General features: G+C 48.0%; 2 non-coding genes and 4 pseudogenes across 2 annotated transcripts; all 6 read right to left on the bottom strand.

Annotated features, from left to right (window-relative positions):
• Nucleotides 1-921: 921 nt before the first annotated feature.
• LOC141150948 (U2 spliceosomal RNA) lies at nucleotides 922-1,033 on the bottom strand (annotated as a pseudogene).
• A 2,153-nt stretch (nucleotides 1,034-3,186) lies between these two features.
• LOC141150935 (U2 spliceosomal RNA) lies at nucleotides 3,187-3,385 on the bottom strand. The gene has a single exon (XR_012246957.1). It is a non-coding gene; the product is annotated as a U2 spliceosomal RNA (small nuclear RNA).
• Nucleotides 3,386-3,958: 573 nt separating this feature from the next.
• LOC141151005 (U2 spliceosomal RNA) lies at nucleotides 3,959-4,160 on the bottom strand (annotated as a pseudogene).
• A 563-nt stretch (nucleotides 4,161-4,723) lies between these two features.
• LOC141150941 (U2 spliceosomal RNA) lies at nucleotides 4,724-4,923 on the bottom strand. The gene has a single exon (XR_012246960.1). It is a non-coding gene; the product is annotated as a U2 spliceosomal RNA (small nuclear RNA).
• A 19,058-nt stretch (nucleotides 4,924-23,981) lies between these two features.
• Nucleotides 23,982-24,195, bottom strand: LOC141150915 (U2 spliceosomal RNA; annotated as a pseudogene).
• Nucleotides 24,196-24,874: 679 nt separating this feature from the next.
• Nucleotides 24,875-24,974, bottom strand: LOC141151071 (U2 spliceosomal RNA; annotated as a pseudogene).
• Between the last annotated feature and the right edge of the window lie 277 nt (nucleotides 24,975-25,251).

The raw sequence follows: 25,251 nt of genomic DNA, 5'->3' as shown, positions 1-25,251 counted from the left end.
CATCTCGTTTTGCTCCGGCTTTACCTTCCAAGAGTTTTTCCACGATGAAGGACAGATTATTCCTCTGGGAAACTGTTGGATCCACTCCAATTCGGATGGTGTTCTTCACGAAATTCATATATAAAACCTGCCGGTATAATACCACAGAAAATCGCCAAATCCTTTCGCAAAAAGGCCTGGATTCCTCCAGAGAGCTCGCACCTATCAGGCTGCAACCGAATGATCTCAGCCAAAAGGCCGAGAAGCGATTACCTGAATTGGCTTTGGCTTATGGCTGCACCCTGGTCCAAAGAAGGCACCCATTGAAGGGATAGGGACAAAGACTCCCCTTAGGAAGACATGTTGTTCATCAATAGACACCATAAAAAACACAACTATACTGCTTGTTGCAGATGCACCCCACATATTTTTAATCTGCGTAAGTCCACCTATTTTCACACATTCTCCCACCCCTCTTAATGTCCCGCGCATCTCATGATCGGGGGGAAGGGGTAGAGAGGATAACTAATTTATGAACAAATGTGCAGCGGTCCCCCAGCTTCCCAGTCTGTAGGATCCCTACAGACTGAAGCTGGGTGCTGCTGCACCGCCAGATAACAGCCAGGAGCCCATTATGACACGTGCAATGTCTGTTCCATTCTTCCATTCTTGCATTATTCCATTGTCCCATTGTTAGGGGGCAATAGAACAATGGGACAATGGAATAATGCAAGAACGCAAGAATTGAAGAATGGAACAGGCATTGCACGTGTAATAATGAGCTCCTGGCTTTTATCTAGCTGTGCTGCAGCAGCCAGCTTCAGTCTGTAGGGAGCCTGCAGACTGGTAAGCAGGGGGACCGCTGCTCGTCTGTTCAATAATTAGCCATCATCTCTAACCCCCCATCCTTTCCGATTTTGAGGTGCTTGGGACATTAGGGGGGAGGAGTGAGGAGAATGTGTGAAAATTTGTGGACGTATAGGGGACGTATCAGATGTTAAACTGATAAGAAAAGATGCTACTCTCGATCTTAGCCAGAAGGCCTAGAAGCGATTACCTGAATTGGTTTTGGCCTATGTCTGCACCCTGGTCCCAAGAAGGCACCCATTGTAGGAATAGGGACAAAGACTCCTCTTAGGAAGATATGTTGTTCATCAATAGACACCTTAAAACACACAACTATACTGCTTATTGCAGATGCACCCCACTCACTTTTAGTCTGCATAAGTCCACCTATTTTCACACATTCTCCCTCCACCTTAATGTCCCACGCGCCTCAAGACCTGGGGTAAGGGGTAGAGAGGCTGCTGCAGCACCGCCAGATAAAAGCCAGGAGCCCATTATGACACATGCAATGTCTGTTCCATTCTTGCATTATTCCATTGTCCCATTATTAGGGGGCAATGGAACAATTGGACAATGGACTAATGCAAGAATGCAAGAATTCAAAAAATGGAACAGGCATTGCACGTGTCATAATGGGCCCCTGGCTTTTCTTTAACTGTGCTGCAGCAGCCAGCTTCAGTCTGTAGGGAGCCTGCAGACTGAGAAGCAGGGGGACTGCTGCTTGTCTGTTTAATAAATAGCTATCCTCTCTAACCCCTCCCTTCCCTATCTTGAGGCGCTTAGGACATTAGGGAGGAGGGGAGAGGAGAATGTGTGAAAATTTGTGGACGTATAGGGGATGTATCAGATGTTAAACTGATAGTAACAGAGTTTTTTTTTTTTTTTCAAAGCCCGAATTCGTGTCAAAACCCGAGTGCGCTTAAAAAAGTGACTAGTGCCACAAAAAAAGTGCATTAGGATGCTGGTCATCTTGAAACCCTCTCCAAAAGGAGAACAGTCCCCCAAACCATTCCCCGTCCCTCCAAGCCAGAAGGCCACAGTGAGGAACAGGGACAAATAGCCACCTCCAGTCGAAGCCAGAGGCGACCCAATCTTACCCCCAGCACCTGCCCGAGTTCTCACCCGAGCAAGGCACTGGGAGCCAAAGACTGTGCTCCCCTCCTGGAAGAGGGGAGCCAACAATGCTCTACTCCCGAAAGAGGAGAGCCAGAGGGCTTCAGGGGGGAGTGGAACCTGATGGCCACACACTTTCACCCTAGACCTACCAAGAGAGGAACCCGTAAGGGAACCGAATCCCGACAAAATCCAAGTGACATGTGGACACACGTGAATAGGTGACACACAGTGATAAAAATATAATAAATAAAATAAATAGTGAAGGTGTTATCAGTGTAATACTGACCAGACCTCCAAGCGGAAATTTAAAAAATTACCCATCATAAGGCCAGAAGGCCCGGAGAAGGGTGTGTGCTGGAAGAGTGAAAAGAAGTGCTTGTGCGAATGTGCCATAAACTCAAGTGGGGTTCCCAATCCCAGTGAGTTAAGGCGCCCCAGGGTCACCACTCCTGGGGCACTTCACACTTCGGGCTTTCAATCTTCCCCGGCCCAATGGCGTAGATCCTGAGGGGCCATGCTTTCCACCAGATGACTATATTAGCCACCTGGCGTACTAACAAGCGCTTAAACCCCAGTGTGCATAATGTATCAGTCTACTAGGGCAGCCGACGGCCAAAGCCGCTTTTTCTAAAGATACTACACTGGATTTTAGCCAAAAGGCCGAGAAGCGATTACCTGATTTTGTTTGGAACCTATGGCTGCACCCTGGCCCCAAGAAGGCACCCATTGTAAGGATTGGGACAACGACTCCCCTTAGGAAGACATGTTGTTCATCAATAGACACCTTAAAACACACAACTATACTGCTTGCTGCAGATGCACCCCACAAGTTTTTAATCTGCATAAGTCCACCTATTTTCACACTTTCTACCCCCCCTCAATGTCTCACGCGCCTCAAGACCATGGGAGGGGGGTAGAGAGGATAACTAATTAATGAACAAACGAGCAGCGGTTCTCCTCTTTCCCAGTCTGTAGGCTCCCTACAGACTGAAACTGGCTGCTGCAGCACCGCCACATAAAATCCAGAAGCCCATTATGACACGAGCAATGTCTGTTCCATTCTTGCATTCTTGCATTATTCCATTGTCCCATTGTTAGGGGGCAATGGAACAATGGGAATATATAATAATGCAAGAATGGAAGAATGGATCAGGCATTGCACGTGTCATAATGGGCTCCTGGCTTTTATCTAGCTGTGCTGCTGCAGCCAGCTTCAGTCTGTAGGAAGCCTGCAGACTGGGAAGCAGAGGGACCGCTGATCGTCTGTTCAATAATTTGCTATCCTCTCTAACCCCCCTTCCCAATCTTCAGGCTCTTGGGACATTAGGGGGGAGGAGAGAGGAGAAAGTGTGAAAATTTGTGGACATATAAGGGGACGTATCAGATGTTAAACTGATAAGAAAAGATGCAACACTTGATCTTAACCAAAAGGCCGAGAAGCGATTACCTGAATTGGTTTTGGCCTATGGCTGCACCCTGGCACTAATAAGGCACCCATTGAGGGATGGGGACAAAGACTCCCCTTAGGAAGACATGTTGTTCATCAATAGACACCTTAAAACACACAACTATACTGCTTGTTGCAGATGCACCCCACAAATTTTTAATCTGCATAAGTCTGCCTATTTTCACACATTATACCCCCCTTAATGTCCCGCACGCCTCAAGAACAGAAGGAGGTAGAGAGGATAACTATTTAATGAACAAACTAGCAGCGGTCCCCCTGCTTCTCAGTCTGTAGGTTCCCTACAGACTGAAGCTGGCTGCTGCAGCACCGCCAGATAATAGCCAGGAGCCCAGTATGACACGTACAATGTCTGTTCCATTCTTGCATTCTTCCAGTATTTCATTGTCCCATTGTTAGGGGGCAATGGAACAATGGGACAATTGAATAATGCAAGAACGCAAGAATTGAAGAATGGAAGAGGCATTGCACATGTCATAATGAGCTCCTGGTTTTTATCTAGCTGTGCTGCAGCAGCCAGCTTCAGTCTGTAGGGAGCCTGCAGACTGGGAAGCAGGGTAGCTGCTGCTTGTCTGTTCAATAATTAGCTATCCTCTCTAACCCCTCCTTTCCCTATCTTGAGGAGCTTAGGACATTAGGGAGGAGGAGAGAGGAAAATGTGTGAAAACTTGTGGACGTATAGGGGATGTATCAGATGTTAAACTGATAGGAAAAGAAGCTACACTCTATCTCAGCCAAAAGGCCGAGAAGCAATTACCTGAATTTGTTTTGGCCTATGGCTGAACCCTGGCCCCAAGAAGGCACCCATTGTAAGGATTGGGACAAAGACTCCCCTTAGGAAGACATGTTGTTTATCAATAGACACCTTAAAACACACAACTATACTCCTTGTTGCAGATGCACCCCACAAATTTTTAATCTGCATAAGTCCACCTATTTTCACACATTCTACCCCCCTCAATGTCCCACGTGCCTCAAGACCAGGGGAGGGGGATAGAGAGGATACATAATTAATGAACAAACGAGCAGCGGTCCTCCTGTTTTCCAGTCTGTAAGCTCCCTACAGACTGAAGCTGGCTTCTGCAGCATCGCCAAATAAAATCCAGAAGCCCATTATGACACATGCAATGTCTGTTCCCTTCTTGCATTGTTGCATTATTCCATTGTCCAATTGTTAGGGGGCAATGGAACAATGGGACAATGGAATAATGCAAGAATGGAACAGGCATTCCACGTGTCATAATGGGCTCCTGGGATTTATCTAGCTGTGATGCAGCAGCCAGCTTCAGTCTGTATGGAGCCTACAGACTGGGAAGCAGGGGGACCGCTGCTCGTCTGTTCAATAATTAGCTATCCTCTCTAATCCCCCCCCTCCTGATCTTGAGGCACTTGGAACATTAGGGGGCAGGAGAGAGGAGAATGTGTGAAAATTTGTGGATGTATAGGGGACGTATCAGATGTTAAACTGATAAGAAAAGATGGTACACTCGATCTTAGCCAAAAGGCCGAGAAGCAATTACCTGAATTAGTTTTGGCCAATGGCTACACCCTGGCCCCAAGAAGGCACCCATTGTAGGGATAGGGACAAAGACTATCCTTAGGAAGACATGTTGCTCATCAATAGACACCTTAAAACACACAACTATACTGAATGTTGCAGATGCACCCCACACATTTTTAATCTGCATAAGTCCACCTATTTTCACACATTCTCCCCCTCCCTTAATGTCCCATGTGCCTCAAGACCGGGGGGGTGGTAGGTTAGAGAGGATAACTAAGTATTGAACAAACGAGCAGAGGTCCCCTGCTTCCCAGTCTGTAGGCTCCCTACAGACTGAAGCTGGCTACTGCAGCACTGCTAGATGAAAGCCAGGAGCCCATTATGACATGTGCAATGTCTGTTCCATTCTTGCATTCGACGCGCCCCCTGGGCCGTGTGTGTGGGTATACCCGGAACCGGACCTTCTGTGGATAATGGGGGTTGTATCTATATGCTGAATGTCCGACTACGCCACCTGTGGATTGCGTGAACCGCCGCTGCAGGGCAGACCGCTGAGGCTAGTGTTGAGGGTGCAGCATAGGGTAGTATAACTCCCCACGGGAGAAGTATATCCTCAGGGCAGCAAGTGCGGATGTTGGGGGTGATGGTGCGTGGGAGCAGCAGTAACGACACAGAGTCCTGTAATGCAGTCCAGGGTATTTACTCACAGTTCTTTATCCACGTTACTACAGCTGGTCATAACGTCCCACGTCGCACTGTGTTCACCAGGTGAGGGGCTCGGCCTACTCCCAGATAACTTTGGAGCGTTTCACAGGACCCCCTTTGTGTGTCCTTTCTCTGGCCTGTCATACCCCGCCAGTGACCTCGCTTCTGTCTGGCTGCCTCGGGCCTTCTCTGGTAAACCTTGGTGCTGTTTCCCTAACCCTATGTGGTGCCTTCATAGCAGGTGTAGCGAGGGGCTGCGCCACATAAAATGTCACAGCCTCCGGTTTCTAGCTGAGGGTAGTTCCCCGCCTCCACTAGCTTCGGGGACCGGTCTCCCCCTTTGGCCTGACCCCCCTACGCAGGTAGATTCTGGTGTGCGGTGGCGACTCGCCGGTCCGCACCCCTGAAGTCCCTTCGTTCCTTGTTCCTGGAGCCTCCTCCGTTCCTCTTCCTTCCCTCTCCTTCCTCCAGGCTCCGGCCGCTCTCTCAGGCCCACCTGCGGAGCAGAGCTCGGTCTGAGCTTCTGCTCCCTGTCTCCTCCTCTGACTGGACTGAACTCCACTGCACACTTTGCACTAAGATGGTGCCCACCTTTTATACCTCCTTCTAAGTGCACCCAGGAACTGCCCTCTCCCTCCTATGCACTACAGGGTCCCCCCTTCCTCCGTGTTCCCTCCCCCCACTCCAGCCAGGGACAGGGACTGTCGTGCTCTACTTGGAGCATATCGGTCGCCCTGCCCCCCGGAAATGTGGTGTAATGCATGCAGGTGTCGGGGTCCTGATCCACACTCCATCCTTACCTGGAAGTGAGATATCGCACATCTGGTTGAGATGCAATACCTCTGTAGCGACCGAACCCTCGGGGCGCTACACATTGTTCCATTGTCCCATTGTTAGGGGGCAATGGAACAATGGGACAATGGAATAATGCAAGAATGGAAGAATTTAACAGGCTTTGCATGTGGCAAATTGGGCTCCTGGCTTTTATCTATTTGTGCTGCAGCAGCCAGCTTCACTCTGTAGGGAGTAAAAACACAAGAAAAAACTGAGTGTACGGCATATATGAAAAACTTAATTAGTAAAAGTATAAATACATAATATTACATGTATAATAGATAAATGCAGATGGGGAGGCGATACGGATACAAAAAAGCACGTAACAAGTATCCACAGCTAACAAGTGTAGCAGGATAGTAAAAAGAGGGGGAGAAGAAAGAGCGACCCAAGGGTAACATGTGTTAATTGATGACAGAGTAGGAGAGGTATATGTAGAAGGATATCAATAATTTAAATAATACTGGATAAATATCACATTTTTCCACAGTGGGGCAAGAGTAGGTATAATCCATAATAGAGGATACACTCACCAGTATAATCGCCAGGGGACGCTCAAAGGGGGGGCAAGGGGACAAGGCAGGAGCAGACCAGTGTGGGACCTGCAGGCCTCGACGCCCGTTTCGCAAGTTCGCTTTGTCAAGAGGCGTCACAATGAGAGCACCGGCGTCTTTTTAAATATCCCTCCAGAAATTGGTCACATGTGCACGCATGTGACCGGAAGGAAATGGCCGCCAACCGGAAGGCGTGAGCGGCGCATGCGCAGGGATCGTCAGAAAATCCCGCCCCCAGAATGCCCGTCATGACGTCGGCGCGAACCCGGGAGTGCTAAAGAGCAGAGTCCGGGGCAGCGCCGACACCATGGAGACAGACGCATGGGAAGCCAGGAGGGTGAGTAGCCCCGCGCATGCGCACCGCCCGACCAGGGAGCCAGGTATAGTTACCAAAATACTAATGTCCACATATACATTGTGCCACCATACTCGGATACAATAAATCTCACATGGGACATATATAGATAAGTACAGCTACAAAGATTGAAATACATAGGGACAATAGGTGCTAATATAAAAAGGTGGGGATGTCCATGGCACAAAGGCAACCTGGGGGCAGTGTCCGTGGATGTCAGTGATCATTCCATTTCCTTATCTTCAATCTTATCAACGGGAGGGAATATATCACCAGAAAGCAGGCTTCACGGCAGGTATGAAATCCACAAAGAGAAGGACACTATGTATTAAGTATAAGGAAAAAGAAGTTAAAGATAAACATACTAATAAATATACATATTAAAACAACATGAGCCACAGAGGCTCACTGCCATGATGAAATATATACAGAAGGGGCCACAGGAGAGCATGCAGCGATTGACGAATAGGCTGCATGGTAAATAGTATCCAGAAAGAGGATAATCATATGGTTGTAATATCTGAATTTGTTCCTCCATAGTACCCAATGGGGGATTGGAGGAACCGTCATTCCAAAGGAGGCGCAGGACAAAAAAGCACGATATATATCACAAAAAAGGTGAAAAGCCCAAACTTTCATTCAGACCCCGCGGTGCCAAGGTGTTAAGGGTGATGATCCATCTCGCCTCTTTTTGGGCCAGGAGGAGGATATATAGATGACATTCTATTTTTCTGGCTGGGGACGGTGGAGGAGCTCGACGATTTTATGTCACGACTCAATTTCAATGCTTATGCAATTAGGCTTACCTATACCTATCATCCTAAAAGGATCGACTTCCTGGATGTCACCCTTGAGGTGGATCCGGATGGTCGAATCCAGACAGATGTATTTAGGAAGCCCACTGCAGTAAATTCCCTGATTCATGCCTCATCGGCTCATGATTGCTCTACCATCAGAGCCGTTCCAGTTGGACAGTTCCTCAGGATGAGGCGTATCTGCTCAACTAACTCTAGTTTTGAGAAACAGGCTGCAGATCTGGCTGATTGCTTTAAACAACGTGGCTATAGTAATTGATGTATTGGCCGTGGCTATAAGAGGGCCCGCGACACGTCCAGGGACCATCTCATCCATCCCTCCCCTGTGCCTAGACATGGGATACCTGAGAGGATCCACTACATATTCACATTCAATCATGAGTGGGGAGCTATGCGGCGGATCCTCTCTCGACATTGGAGTATACTTCATACGGGCCCTCCCTTCGGGATTGCTTAGGCGATTTCCCTCACATGACGCCACGACGATCTAGGACGCTAGGGGACGTTCTGGTTTCCAGCCACTACGTCCCCCCGCGTCCCAATTTCTTTGGATCCCGCGGTCCCACGGTGGGCTCATTCCCTTGTGGCCACTGCGTCGCATGCGCCAATGTCCTACGTTGTACGTCTTTCTCCAACTCTGATGGCTCCCGCCAATTTGACATTCGTCACCATAAATCATGTGGCACCACACATGTGGTCTATTTGGCCACATGTGGGTGCCAATTAATTTATATAGGACTGACTAGCAGGGAGCTCAGAATCAGGGTTCGGGAACACGTCCGGGACATTGGCGCGGCCCGCACGGCCACGGACCCCCGGGAGCTGAAGACACTACCACGGCATTTCAAGGCTGTTCATAATTGTGACCCCCGCTCACTCAGAGTGTGGGGGATCGATAAGGTGTGTCTTGGCTTCCGGGGGGGGAATGCTAAACGCCTCCTGGCCCAAAAAGAGGCGAGATGGATCATCACCCTTAACACCTTGGCACCGCGGGGTCTGAATGAAAATTTGGGCTTTTCACCTTTTTTGTGATATATATCGTGCTTTTTTGTCCTGCACCTCCTTTGGAATGACGGTTCCTCCAATCCCCCATTGGGTACTATGGAGGAACAAATTCAGATATTACGACCATATGATTATCCTCTTTCTGGATACTATTTACCATGCAGCCTATTCGTCAATCGCTGCATGCTTTCCTGTGGCCCCTTCTGTATATATTTCATCATGGCAGTGAGCCTCTGTGGCTCATGTTGTTTTAATATGTATATTTATTAGTATGTTTATCTTTAACTTCTTTTTCCTTATACTTAATACATAGTGTCCTTCTCTTTGTGGATTTCATACCTGCCGTGAAGCCTGCTTTCTGGTGATATATTCCCTCCCGTTGATGAGATTGAAGATAAGGAAATGGAATGATCACTGACATCCACGGACACTGCCCCCAGGTTGCCTTTGTGCCATGGACATCCCCACGTTTTTATATTAGCACCTATTGTCCCTATGTATTTCAATCTTTGTAGCTGTACTTATCTATATATGTCCCATGTGAGATTTATTGTATCCGAGTATGGTGGCACAATGTATATGTGGACATTAGTATTTTGGTAATTATACCTGGCTCCCTGGTCGGGCGGTGCGCATGCGCGGGGCTATTCACCCTCCTGGCTTCCCATGCGTCTGTCTCCATGGTGTCGGCGCTGCCCCGGACTCTGCTCTTTAGCACTTCCGGGTTCGCGCCGACGTCATGACGGGTGTTCTGGGGGCGGGATTTTCTGACGATCCCAGCGCATGCGCCGCTCACGCCTTCCGGTTGGCGGCCATTTCCTTCCGGTCACATGCGTGCACATGTGACCAATTTCTGGAGGGATATTTAAAAAGACGCCGATGCTCTCATTGTGACGCCTCTTGACAAAGCGAACTTGTGAAACGTGCGTCGAGGCCTGAAGGTCCCACACTGGTCTGCTCCTGCCTTGTCCCCTTGCCCCCCCTTTGTGCGTCCCCTGGCGATTATACTGGTGAGTGTATCCTCTATTATGGATTATACCTACTCTTGCCCCACTGTGGAAAAATGTGATATTTATCCAGTATTATTTGAATTATTGATATCCTTCTACATATACCTCTCCTACTCTGTCATCAATTAACACATGCTACCCTTGGGTCGCTCTTTCTTCTCCCCCTCTTTTTACTATTCTGCTACACTTGTTAGCTGTGGATACTTGTTACGTGCTTTTTTGTATCCGTATCGCCTCCCCATCTGCATTTATCTATTATACATGTAATATTATGTATTTATACTTTTACTAATAAAGTTTTTCATATATGCCGTACACTCAGTTTTTTCTTGTGTTTTTACACTCATTTTGAGTAGGCAGGTTTTTCCTGCGACTATGGGGTGTGAGTTGCGGCTCTTCCGCACTCCATACTCGTGACCTCTATTACGCTGGCCGAAGTGTTTATTACTTTTCACTCTGTAGGGAGCCTGAAGACTGGGAAGCAGGGGGACCACTGCTCGTCTGTTCAAAAATTAGCTATCCTCTCTAACCCCCCCTTCCCGATCTTGAGGCGCTTGGGACATTAGGGGGGAGGAGAGAGGAGAATGTGTGAAAATTTGTGGAAGTATAGAGGACGTATCAGATGTTAAACTGATAAGAAAAGATTTATTTATTTATTTTTAACCATTCAGGTAGTTCCAAAGAAAAATAAGATCATTATATCTCTGCCAAAAAACTCTCATCATCATGGTCATTCATTTTTTAATTTAAGAAAAACAAAACAAAATAACTTGCAATTCCTAACTCTTGTATAATACGTATAAACAAAACTGTTGCACACATTTCCAATACATAACAATTCCATAGCAGTTACATCACTTTCACTTAATTACCAAAATGTCTTTCTCTTTTACCTTCCTTCCTTCAAACAAAATAACCTTCTCCTCAGGCACCAAAAAATTCTCTACTTCCACCTCCATTTCCTCCCTCATTTCCCCACTTAAATCATCTAAATCCAAGAAACAGTAAAAAAAATGCTTTTCTTCTTTTTTCTTCACCTTCTCCTTTTTCTCCGATTTTTCCTTACCATTGTCATGTGCCTTTCTCACCTTCTTTATATCTTCTTCTATAAAAACCCTCCGTTTCTCTTTATACCTTTCCACCTTAATTCTTCTGTCGTCGGATCCCTCACATGCCACAATGTCTTCCTGCTTTTCCATCGTAACGTTTCCTCCGTTGCCACCAGTTTCCCAGTAACAAAAGCCTGCTTTCCCTTCTATAAACAGCTTTCCAACCGAAAATTCTTCTCCTTGTTTCATTTACAACAAAAATCTCCTATTACCATTCCATACACCGATTCGATTCATATACTCTTTTTGAAACACCACCATCACAGTCTTTAATTTAAGATACTCTAAAACTTCATCTTGTCCAATGAACGGATCGTCCATACACACCATAAGGCTCTTCAGTTTCCCAACCACCGATAAATAAACTCCAAATTCACTCTTCTGTATGCTCCGACCTTCTTGCCATAAGCGAAAGAACTGAAAACATTTCTCTTCATCTTTTAAAGTCACATCAAAAACATTTCTGTTTCTATTATCTTGCATACATAATATCCAACATTTGTATAGGGGATGACCCATCCACACACAAAACTGAAGAGTATTAGAGATATATTAAAATATTAAATTTTATTGAGATAAAATTAAAACAAAATAAAAAACATAATAAAAAACCCAACTTCAGAAAAATAGGGAGCAATCCCCAGAGTGTTCAATACAAAAACAAATGAATTGAATCTACATACCAAATAATGACATAGTATGCCGGCAACAAGTAAGCCCATAATAACAATGAAATAACATGTATAAATTACATAAGTCCCATTATAGCATAATAAAGCACGGCAATGTTCAATGGGTACAAATTGCAAATCACATTCCAATGCTGATAAAAGAGCTTTACCTGAGGCAGGGCTATTAGAATGAACACAGGGGGGCTCCCAGAAACGCTCCAACGCACGTTTCGTTCCTTCTTTATCAAGGAGCGTAGTAAGTGATATGTGTCGTATGTTATATATATGTGTATGTGGGTACAATTAATCAATGATCCTGTGCAGCCGCGCTACCGGACTTGCAGATACTTGCGGCGCGCATGCGTGATGGCCACTTCCTGTAGGCCTCACTTCTGTTCGCGGCGGGTGACACGCAGGCTCCAGGTTGCTATGCAACCTGCGTTCCAGGAGTCACATGATCCGCGTCAGGAAGGGGCGGAAGCACTGTCAATCCTGCATGCGCGACCGAACTGCAATATTGGAGTAACTATTGAGATGCCGATGGAAATGGTGAGTCAAAAGGCAAAGGGATATACAAAGGGGAGGAAAATGTGAAAATCAGTTATAAAATGTCATATTAGATATGGTACAATGAATGAATAAACCAATGAGAGATGACTGAATATGAAAATAAGAATGGAAGTACATAAAGATGAAAATAAAAATGAGAATGAGAAAAAAAGAGAAGAGCGGATTATGAGAGTGCATAAATATAGTGATGGAGCATAAAACCAAAATAAAAACAAAATGAACAGGAATAACTGTGATGGGTGAGACATGTTTAAACAATGTGCAGTGTTACAGAATTGTGAGGGACAAGAATGTGTACATATATAATAAATACATAAACACAATATAATATTACAGTGATATAGGTGATAAAAATGTGTATATGTTCATAATAAATACATGTAAAAATTCATGTGTAAAATCACAAATATTATAAAAGAATTATACAGACCATAATCCAATTAATAAATTAACATGCAAAAAATTATCCCAGTTGCAGAATTAGGATAAATAACAAATTAATCATATTCCTTTCATTGAATATGAATTAAAAATAAAAAATATGACTGATAAGAATAAAACAAAAAACATACAAAAAATATATATAATACTGATGAATTCCCCCAAATAATATCGTCCAAAAGCAGACAAAAAGAAGAACCCCGCCAGGAGTAGGCCGCACTAAGGACGCACGACAAGGCACGGCCATCTCACAGACATCACAGAACGACGGGACCAAAAGATGACCAGGCAGCGACAACATCCACCAGGCATGATAAGTAGGACGTACAATCACTAGATATAAAAACACATTGAGTGTAAAACAAATACAAAAACACATTAAAATACACAAAGATACATTATAACAATTAGTATTGGAGAGTATTACAGAAAAGAACCAAACCCGAAATTCTCATTAAGACCATAAGGTGTTGTAGCGTCGGCGTCCCTGCCTCCTGCTAGGCAGGGACGCTGTTCCCCTCACCTCTCCGCTCCGTGCCCGGCATCTTCCTCCCGCTCTGCTAGCAGCGCGCGCCGTCCTAAGGAGTCCCCGGCCAATGGCCGGAGGACTTCACTATATATAAGGCACCTCCTCCAATATGGAGGTGCCCGAGCAATGTTGTAGCACAGTTCATCACTCTACTTCAGCCCTCAGGTCCCGTTTCCAGTTACCTGCCAGTTACCTGCCAGTTTCCTGCCAGTTTCCTGCCAGTTACCTGCCAGTTTCCTGCCAGTTTCCTGTCTGATACCTGCCTGTCTCGTGTCAACCTGCTTCTATTCCTGCGGTCCGACAGTCTGCCTACCAGCCCTGCCAGTCTGTCTATGGATCCGTCTGCCCGCTCACCTGGGAGCGCACATCTGCTGCCTGCATGCTAGCCTACCTGGAGGCTCCGCCGTCACGTGCTGTGACCACCAGCCTGTCCAGAGACTCTTGCCCGCTCACCTGGGAGCGCTCACCTGCTACCTGTCTACTAGCCAACCTGGAGGCTCCGCCGTCACGTGCTGTGACCACCTGCCTGTCCAGTGACTCTTGCCCGCTCACCTGGGAGCGCTCATCTGCTACCTGCCTGTTAGCCTACCTGGAGGCCCTGCCGTCACGTGCTGTGACCACCTGCCTGTCCAGAGACTCTTGCCCGCTCACCTGGGAGCGTCCACCTGCTACCAGCCTGCTTGCCTACCTGGAGGCTCTGCCGTCACTTGCCGTGACCACCCGCCTGTCAAGAGACTGTCCCGGTCACTTGCCGTGACCACCTGCCCGTTTACCCAGAGACTGTCCCGGTCACTTGCCGTGACCACCTGCACGTTTACCCAGAGACTGTCCCGGTCACTTGCCGTGACCACCTGCCCGTTTACCCAGAGACTGTCCCTGTCACTTGCTGTGACTACCTGCCCGTCTTCCCTGGGCGCCACCCGCTTCCTTACAAGGGCCGCCCCCTTGTATAGTTGCTCAGAGGTTCCGCCTCCCAGACCCGTTACAGTTTGCTCGGGCCATGGAACCCGGTGGCACCCAAGCTCCCTCGCTCTCGGACCTATGTCATGAACTGTCCCGTCAGAGGTCCCAACAGGAGTCCATCCTGGGTCACCTGCGGAATGTCAACTCTCGCCTGGACACTCTGACGGCTCCACCAGCTACCACCGCTAGCGTCATGACTCGCAACCCGGCAGCGCCGCTGCCCACCAATACCATGGTATCCTGCCCCGGACCCCGGCTTTCTGCACCTCCTCGCTTCGGAGGCGACCCCGCTCAAGCTCGGGGCTTCATAAACCAGTGCACCCTGCGCTTTGAACTCCTGTCCCACCAGTTTATCTCCGACCGGGCCAAAGTTGCCTTCATCATGTCTCATCTCACGGGGGAGGCACTGGCTTGGCTAAATCCTCTATGGGAGAGAGGAGACCTCCTGGTGTCCGACCTGCCAGCCTTTCTCACGGCTTTCCGGAAAGTCTTCGACGAACCCGGACGGAAGACCTCATCCGCATCGTCTCTGCTACGCCTCCGTCAAGGAGATCTCACCGTGGGCCAATATGCCATACGGTTCCGTACCCTTGCTTCGGAGCTGGCCTGGGATAACGACGCTCTGGTGTCTGTCTTCTGGGAGGGTCTGTCCGGCCATATTAAAGATGAACTCGCCGGTCGGGACATTCCTACCACTCTCGACGACTTGATAACACTTGCCACCCGGATTGACATCCGGTTCCAGGAGCGCGCCAAAGAGGTCACCCGTGAGAGGAGGTTTCCACGTCTAGCCCCTACTTTCCAGAAACCCGTCACTCCCTCCGTTACTGCCCAGGCACACTCACCTGAGCCTATGCAGGTCGACCAGACCAAGATGGTCAAAACCCGTCAAGACTCACGCCGTGCCGAGGGGAGCTGCTTCTACTGTGGCAGTAAGGAGCACCGGATCCGTTCCTGCCCTGAGAGATCGGGAAACGCCTGTGTCTAGGGTCGCTCAGAGAGGTCGCCCTAGACAAAAGTAAACCCTCTCCATCCCTGATGCTGTCAGTCTCTATCACCTGCGGAGAGAACCGCTATTTCGAACTGGCTCAACTTGACTCAGGAGCTGCTGGTAATCTCATCTCTCAATCCCTGGTAGAGAGGTACCGCATTCCTACCAGACCTCTGGCCGTACCTTTATCTGTCGCCGCCGTGGATGGGGGCCTCTTACCACATCCCATCCAACTCATCACAGAATCCATAACTCTGCAGGTGGGAATGCTGCATTCTGAGAGCATCTCCTTTCATGTTCTACCTGGACTCTCTCACGCACTCTTGCTGGGTCTACCTTGGCTCCAGAAACATGCACCCGTGCTAGACTGGCAGACCGGAGAAGTCCTTCGCTGGGGACAGGACTGCCATAAGACTTGTCTAGTTCCCGTTCATCCTGCTCGTCCTTCTCCTGCCCCAGTCAATCTACCCAGTCTACCGGTTCCCTATTGGTCTTATGCGGATGTCTTCAATAAAAAAAGAAGCAGAGACATTACCCCCTCATAGACCATATGACTGTCCAATCGACCTGATACCCGGCTCTACTCCTCCCCGTGGGCGTATCTACCCTTTGTCCGCAGCAGAGACCCGGTCCATGTCTGAATATATTGAGGAGAATCTGGCCCGGGGATTTATCCGGAAATCTACCTCCCCGGCGGGAGCAGGCTTCTTCTTCGTCAAAAAGAAGGATGGCTCACTCCGTCCATGTATAGATTATAGAGGCCTTAACCAGATTACAGTAAAGAATAAATTCCCCCTCCCGCTCATTCCTGAATTATTTGATCGCCTGAGGGGGGCTAGAATCTTCACCAAACTGGACCTCCGTGGGGCATATAACCTGGTTCGTATCCGTCAGGGGGATGAATGGAAGACGGCATTCAACACCCGGGACGGCCACTATGAATATCTGGTAATGCCCTTTGGTCTCTGTAACGCTCCCGCCGTCTTTCAAGAGTTGGTCAATGACATCTTCCGGGACCTTCTCTACTCCTGCGTAGTGGTGTACCTGGACGACATCTTGGTCTTCTCTCCGGATCTCCAGACTCACCGGAGGGATATTCGTCAGGTCCTGCTCAGGCTCAGGCAGAACCACCTCTACGCTAAATATGAGAAGTGCCTCTTTGAGCAGACCTCGCTTCCGTTTTTGGGCTACATAATTTCTCAGACCGGCCTACGAATGGATCCTGAGAAACTGTCTGCCATCGAGAAGTGGCCTCGACCAGAGGGGTTGAAGGCTATTCAGCGGTTCCTGGGCTTCGCCAACTATTACCGCCTCTTTATACCGCACTTCTCTTCCCAGACTGTCCCAATTTCGGCGCTCACCCGTAAGGGCACTAATCCCAGAGAATGGCCGCCCGCAGCAGAGGAAGCCTTTCTTTCCTTAAAACAGGCTTTCTCTTCCGCCCCGGTGCTGCATCGCTCGGACGGTAACAAGCAGTTCTTCCTGGAAGTTGACGCCTCCTCCTCTGGAGCCGGAGCGGTACTTACCCAAAAATCGTCTTCCGGGAGAATGGTAACTTGCGGCTTCTTCTCCAAACTCTTCTCCTCTTCTGAGCGCAACTATTCTATTGGAGACCGAGAGTTATTGGCCATTAAGCTGGCTTTGGAGGAGTGGCGTTACCTGCTCGAGGGGGCTCTTCACCCGGTAATAATTTACACTGACCACAAGAACTTGGCTTACCTCCAGAGTGCCCAGAGACTTAACCCGAGCCAAGCCCAGTGGTCCTTGTTTTTTGCTCGCTTTGATTTTGTTCTTCATTTTCGCCCGGCTGACAAAAACATCAAAGCGGACGCCTTGTCCCGATCCTTCCTGGTGTCTGATCTAGAGGAGGAACCTAAACATATCATCGATCCCGCCAGAGTAATGCAGGTGGCTCCCGTGAGTCTAAATCGTCTCCCTCCCGGTAAGATGTTCGTCACTGTACCTGATCGGGAGAGGATCCTACACTGGGGTCACTCGTCTAAACTAGCTGGCCACGCCGGTCAGAAAAAGACCCTCCAGCTTATTACCCGGCACTACTGGTGGCCTACCCTGCACAAGGACGTAATAGACTTTGTTTCTGCCTGTGCGTCCTGCGCCCGCAACAAGGTTCCGAGACACCTGCCAGCCGGTCGCCTCCTTCCTCTTCCAGTACCTGCTGCCCCCTGGCAGCATATAGCTATGGACTTCATAACAGATCTCCCTGTCTCTGCCGGCTGTACAGTCATTTGGGTGGTCGCTGACAGCTTTTCCAAAATGGCCCATTTCATTCCCTTGCCAGGCCTCCCGTCTGCACCCGAGCTGGCTAAAGACTTTATCCGCCACATCTTCCGTCTTCATGGCCTGCCTCTCCACATCGTGTCGGATCGTGGGGTTCAGTTCACCTCTCGCTTCTGGAGAGCCACATGTAAACTGCTAGACGTCACCCTGGACTTCTCCTCCGCTTACCATCCACAGTCCAATGGTCAAGTGGAGCGGATCAATCAGAACCTGACTAGTTACCTCCGGCACTTCGTTAATGCCCACCATTCAGACTGGGTGGATCTCCTGCCATGGGCCGAATTCTCTTACAACAATCACGAGAGCGAATCTTCCTCCAAATCCCCGTTTTTTGTAGTCTTCGGTCAGCATCCTCGGATCCCATTTCCCGTCTCCACCTCGGTGGATAATCCGGCTGCGGAATCTCTCGTTAGCGAATTTTCCTCCATTTGGGAGAGTACCCGATCCGCACTCCTTCAGTCGTCCGAGCGGATGAAAAAACACGCTGACAAAAAACGCCTGGATCCTCCACAATTCCGTCCTGGAGATAAAGTCTGGCTCTCGTCCAAGTATGTCCGGCTCAAGATTCCCTCCTACAAGTTAGGGCCTCGGTTCATCGGCCCACTGGAGGTTATCAAACAGATCAACCCGGTGGCCTATAAATTGAAACTCCCGGCCAACCTGCGGATCCCTAACTCCTTCCATGTATCTCTCCTCAAACCCGTGGTACTTAACTCTTTTTCCAAGTCTACAGGTACGCCTCCTGCTCCGGTTTCTGCTGAAGACTAGTTTGAGGTAGAGAACATTCTGGCCACCAAAAGGGTAAGAGGAAAGACTTTTTTTCTGGTAGATTGGAAGGGGTTTGGTCCTGAGGAGAGAACGTGGGAGCCCCGGGAGAACATCCATGCCCCTCTCATCCTTGCTAAATTCCTGTCTGGCCTAAAAAAGGGGGGCCTAAAGGGGAGGGTACTGTAGCGTCGGCGTCCCTGCCTCCTGCTAGGCAGGGACGCTGTTCCCCTCACCTCTCCGCTCCGTGCCCAGCGTCTTCCTCCCGCTCTGCTAGCAGCGCGCGCTCCTTCCCGGCCACAGTGCTTAGGGCGCGCGCGCTCCCCCTCTCTTAAAGGGGCCGCGCGCGCCGTCCTAAGGAGTCCCCGGCCAATGGCCGGAGGACTTCACCATATATAAGGCACCTCCTCCAATATGGAGGTGCCCGAGCAATGTTGTAGCACAGTTCATCACTCTGCTTCAGCCCTCAGGTCCCGTTTCCAGTTACCTGCAGTTACCTGCCAGTTTCCTGCCAGTTTCCTGTCTGATACCTGCCTGTCTCATGTCAACCTGCTTCTATTCCTGCGGTCCGACAGTCTGCCTACCAGCCCTGCCAGTCTGTCTATGGATCTGGGAGCGCACATCTGCTGCCTGCCTGCTAGCCTACCTGGAGGCTCCGCCGTCACGTGCTGTGACCACCAGCCTGTCCAGAGACTCTTGCCCGCTCACCTGGGAGCGCTCACCTGCTACCTGTCTGCTAGCCTACCTGGAGGCTCCGCCGTCACGTGCTGTGACCACCTGCCTGTCCAGTGACTCTTGCCCGCTCATCTGGGAGCGCTCATCTGCTACCTGCCTGTTAGCCTACCTGGAGGCCCTGCCGTCACGTGCTGTGACCACCTGCCTGTCCAGAGACTCTTGCCCGCTCACCTGGGAGCGTCCACCTGCTACCAGCCTGCTTGCCTACCTGGAGGCTCTGCCGTCACTTGCCGTGACCACCCGCCTGTCAAGAGACTGTCCCGGTCACTTGCCGTGACCACCTGCCCGTTTACCCAGAGACTGTCCCGGTCACTTGCCGTGACCACCTGCCCGTTTACCCAGAGACTGTCCCGGTCACTTGCCGTGACCACCTGCCCGTTTACCCAGAGACTGTCCCTGTCACTTGCTGTGACTACCTGCCCGTCTTCCCTGGGCGCCACCCGCTTCCTTACAAGGGCCGCCCCCTTGTATAGTTGCTCAGAGGTTCCGCCTCCCAGACCCGTTACAGGTGTAATGGAGTTCAGTCGGTAAATCCACTGGCTTTCAGTACATGATAAACATTTAAATAAATCACCCCCCCTACACCCCAGAGATACTTGATCAATAACTTTCACCCGTAGTGAGGAAGAGTCCGAATTGTGAAAATATTTAAAGTGTCTGGGGAGGGTTTTTAGATGTTCATCAGCATCAGAATCCTTAGCCTTTTCAATATCACGTACATGTTCCCGTATACGGATCCTAAGCTCCCTAGTGGTCATACCGACATAGATTTTTTGACATGCACATTCAGCCACATAAACCACCCCCTTTGAGGAGCAGGTAAGGAATTGCCTGATGGCAAATTTCCGTCCCTTACTTGAATCAAAAAATACCTTGCTTCTTATGGTATTGCGGCAGGCCTTGCATTGCCCACAGGGACAAAATCCCTGAATCCGATCACTGAATAACGATGGATTGGTTATAGTCGGTTTGTATTCACTGCGAACTAAATGGTCTTTCAGATTTTTCGACCTTTTCGCAGTGATACAAGGTTTGTTGGATACGATTTTATTCAAAATTGAGTCAGTTTGCAAGACGTGCCAATGTTTTTGTATAATACCGGTGAATTGATGCCATTGACGATTATAGGGGGTTATTAATCTGACCGCATTTGAACTGACTTTATCCTTATTCGTGTTTTTAGGGGGCTGAACAGAATATAAGAGCTGATTTCTACTGTTTTCCTTAGCTCGTTGGTAGCCACGTCTAATCTATCTATGTCCATATCCTCGTTCTCTGAATCTGGTATAGAGTTCAGAGGCCTGCTGTTCAAACAATTCATCAGACGAACAGATTCTTCTCGCCCTCAAGTATTGTCCAATCGGTATACTCCGGATGGTGGAGGGGAGATGAGAAGAGTTCGCTCTAAGTATTGAATTGGTAGACGTGGGCTTACGGAAGATATTGGTTTGAACCGTGCCATCCACAGACACCATGATGTCAATATCCAAAAAGTTGACCCTACGCCCATAGGCATAGGTCAACCGGATATTGAGATCATTATCATTCAATTGGCCCATCAATTCCTCCAGATCATTGATGCTCCCATCCCATACAAATAGGATGTCATCAATGTATCTGGCCCAACTGAGGATCTTTTCACTACCCGGTAGAGGAGAGCACTGAAAGATCTCCCTTTCCCAGGCACCAAGGAACAAATTAGCATAAGAGGGGGCACAAGCTGCCCCCATTGCTGTCCCTTGTGCCTGCAGGAATATCTCGTCCCTAAAAACAAAACAATTGTGTGTAAGGATAAATTCAAGCAATGTTAAGATCAATTCCACTACATCAACATCCAAATTACTATTGCGCAGGAACCACGATACAGCCTTCAAACCATGCACATGCATGATGGAGGTGTATAACGCCTCAACATCAGCAGTGACTAAAAGCATTTGACTATCCAGTTGTAACTGGTCCAGTCTTTTCAAGGCCGCTGTGGTGTCCTGCACAAAAGATGGAAGAGTGGCTACGATGGGCTTTAAATAGAAATCGACCACCCTACAGACCATTTCACACAGGCCGCCATTTCCCGATACAATTGGGCGACCAGGAGGATCTACCAAATTTTTGTGTACCTTGGGAATGAGGTACAGAGTCGGCATACGAGGTTTTAATTTCTGTATAAAATCAAAAAATTTCATAGGAATAGTACCATTATTATATGCCCGTTCCAATATTTGCACCAATTGAAATTGAAAATCTCCAAGTGGATTATGTGAAAGTTTCACATAACACTTGTGGTCAGATAACAATTTATAGGCCTGCTTCTCGTAAAGATGATTAGGCCAGATGACTAGATTCCCTCCTTTGTCTGCAGTTTTTAATACACAATCATCCCACCTACCAATCTCCCGAATCACCTCAATGAATTGTTTGTTCCTATAATATTTTGGGCTGTTGGCTCTCAATTTTTCGATATCCTTGGTGACTAATTTAACGAAAACATCAACCGCAGCACAAGTATTGAAATTAGGAAATCTATTGGATTTACTCATGAGATGAATAGGGAAATTGCAAGTCGAGTCGCCATCATCATCATCAGCCAATGTTTCCAAGATGGCCAATGCTGCTCTCTCCTCCTCAGAATCAAGACCAACCCCCAGGGCAGATCTCTCATGAAATCTCTTCAATATAAGCTTCCTTGCAAAGAGATGCACATCCTTGACAGCAGTAAAGGTGTCAAGAGACTGAGGAGGAGAGAACGTCAGGCCCTTCTCCAACACATATTTTTGCTTAGAAGTCAAGATATGGTCAGACAGATTGATTACCTTGGGTTGGTTGTTTTGTTTATGACGTTTCGGCCCATAGCTTAATCCGTCATTATCATGAGATTTATTTTTTCCTCCAAAACATGTACGGGCAGGTCTGGGGTCCAAGTTGTCAGGTTCAAGACCTGAAGTGGAACTGCTTGCTATTGATGATGTAGAAGATATGGAAGAATTTCTTTTCATCCTATTTTTATCATCCGATTTTCTCAATTGCCACCGATAAACTTTTTTATTTTCATAGTCACCCATATCTCGTAAATATTTTTTAGATTTAATACATAATATGTCTGATTTGCATAATCCATGCGTTTCCGAAAACCACAGTACCTCTTGTTCTCCCAGTATTTTCCTCTTTGCATTCTCCTCCAGAAATATTGTCAAACAGTTCTTCTTCCAGATCTCCATTTTCTCCAAAAGTTCCTTCTGTCCACACGAGATCCTGTTGTCCCAACAGCTATGTGTTGGGACAGCCTCCGTTTCTCTTTATTCCTTTCCACCTTAATTCTTCTCTCGTTGGATCTCTCACATGCCACAATGTCTTCCTGCTTTTCCATCGTAACTTTTCCTCTTTGCCACCAGTTTCCCAGTAACAAAAGCCTGCTTTCCCTTCTATAAACAGCTTTCCAACCGAAAATTCTTCTCCTTATTTCATCCACAACAAAAATGTCCTCTTACCATTCCATACACCGATTCGATTCATATACTCTTTTTGAAACACCACCATCACAGTCCTTAATTTCAGATACTCTAAAACTTCCTCTTGTCCAGTGAACGGATCGTCCATACGCACAATAAGGCTCTTCGGTTTCCCAACCACCGATAAATAAACTCCAAATTCACTCTACTGTATGCTCCGACCTTCTTGCCATAAACGAAGACCTGAAAACATTTCTCTTCATCTTTTAAAGTCACATCAAAATCATTTCTGTTTCTATTATCCTGCATACATAATATGTCTGATTTGCATAATCCATGTGTTTCCAAAAAACCACAGTACCTCTTGTTCTCCCAGTATTCTTTGCATTCTTCTCCAGAAATATTCTTAAACAGTTCTTCTTCTTCCAAATCTCCATTTTCTCCAAAAGTTCCTTCTGTCCACACGAAATCCTGTTGTCCCAACAGCTATGTGTTGGGACAGCCGCCCCCTACAGAAGTAGTGGCAAGATGATGGCCTCTCGTTGCCCGGGGTCTAATCCGACTCCCTAATAGCAGCAGGGGGGTGAAGCCCTGCCGGTAGACAGAGCGATCCCCCAGTCCAAGGAGCCAGGTACCACGAGCACCTCTCAGCCAAGACCAAGGCAGCAACCGCTAGATCACAGCACTTGATCTTAGCCAAAAGGCCAAGAAGCAATTACCTGAATTGGTTTTGGTCTATGGCTGCACCCTGGCCCCAAGAAGGCACCAATTGTGGGGATAGGGACAAAGACTCCCCTTAGGAAGACATGTTGTTCATCAATAGACACCTGAAAACATACAACTATACTGCTTAATGCAGATGCACCCCACACATTTTTAATCTGCATAAGTCCACCTATTTTCACACATTCTACCCCCCCTTAATGTCCCACGCGCCTCAAGACCGGGGAGGGTAGAGAGGATAACTAATTAATGAACAAATGAGCTGCGCTCCCCCTGCTTCCCAGTCTGTAGGCTCCCTACAGACTGAAGCTGGCTGCTGCAGCACCGCCAGATAAAAGCCAGGAGCCCATTATGACACGTGAAATATCTGTTCCATTCTTGCATTCTTGCATTATTCCATTGTCCCATTGTTAGGGGGCAATGGAACAATGGGACAATGGAATAATGCAAGAAAGCAAGAATGAAAGAATGGAACAGGCATTGCATGTGTCATAATCGGCTCCTGGCTTTTATCTAGCTGTGCTGCAGCAGCCAGCTTCAGTCTATAGGGAGCCTGCAGACTGGGAAGCAGGGGGACCGCTGCTTGTCGGTTCAATAATTAGCTATCCTCTCTAACCCCCCCCTTCCCGATCTTGAGGCACTTGGGACATTAGGGGGGAGGAGAGAGGAGAATGTGTGAAAATTTATGGATGTATAGGGGACGTATCAGAGGTTAAACTGATAAGAAAAGATGCTACACTCGATCTTAGCCAAAAGGCCGAGAAGTGATTACCTGAATTGGTTTTGGCCTATGGCTGCACCCTGGTCCCAAGAAGGCACCCATTGTAGGGATAGGGACCAAGACCCCCCTTAGAAAGACATGTTGTTCATCAATAGACACCTTAAAACACACAACTATACTGCTTGTTGCACATGCACCCCACACATTTTTAATCTGCATAAGTCCACCTATTTTCACACATTCTACCCCCCCTTAATGTCCCACTCGTCTCAATACCGGGGTGGTGGGGTAGAGAGGATAACTAATAAATGAACAAACGAGCAGCGGTCCCCCTGCTTCCCTGTCTGTAGGCTCCCTACAGACTGAAGCTAGCTGCTGCAGCACCGCCAGATAAATGCCAGGAGCCCATTATGACACGTGGAATGTCTGTTCCAGTCTTGCACTCTTTCATTATTCCATTGTCCCATTTCTAGGGGGCAATGGAAATATGGGACAATGGAATAATGCAAGAATGCATGAATGGAAGAATGGAGCAGGCATTGCACGTGTCATAATTGGCTCCTGGCTTTTATCTAGCTGTGCTGCAGCAGGTAGCTTCAGTCTGTAGGGAGCCTGCAGACTGTGAAGCAGGGGGACCACTGCTCGTCTTTTCAATAATTAGCTATCCTCTCTAACCCACCCCTTCTCGATTTTGAGGCGCTTGGGACATTAGGGGGGAGGAGAGAGGAGAATGTGTGAAAATTTGTGGACATATAAGGGACGTATCAGATGTTAAACTGATAAAAAAAGATGCTACACTCGATCTTAGCCAAAAGGCAGCAAGTGATTACCTGAATTGGTTTTGGCCTATGGCTGCACCCTGGCCCCAAGATGGCACCCATTGTAGGGATAGAAACAAAGTCTCCCCTTAGGAAGACAAGGTGCTCATCAATAGAGACCTTAAAACACACAACTATACTGCTTGTTGCAAATGCACCCCACACATTTTTAATCTGCATACGTCCAACTATTTTTACACATTCTCCCCCCCTTAATGTCCCACACGCCTCAAGACCGGGGGGGGTCGATAGTAGTGTTGAGCGAACACTAAAATGCTCGGGTGCT

The sequence above is a fragment of the Phyllobates terribilis genome, unplaced genomic scaffold (assembly GCF_046119375.1).
Source record: "Phyllobates terribilis strain yellow unplaced genomic scaffold, ASM4611937v1 Scaffold_5__5_contigs__length_657084704, whole genome shotgun sequence".
NCBI lineage: Eukaryota > Metazoa > Chordata > Amphibia > Anura > Dendrobatidae > Phyllobates > Phyllobates terribilis.
Note: the sequence above shows the minus strand (reverse complement) of the source record. Positions and strands in the feature narration are given on the sequence as shown.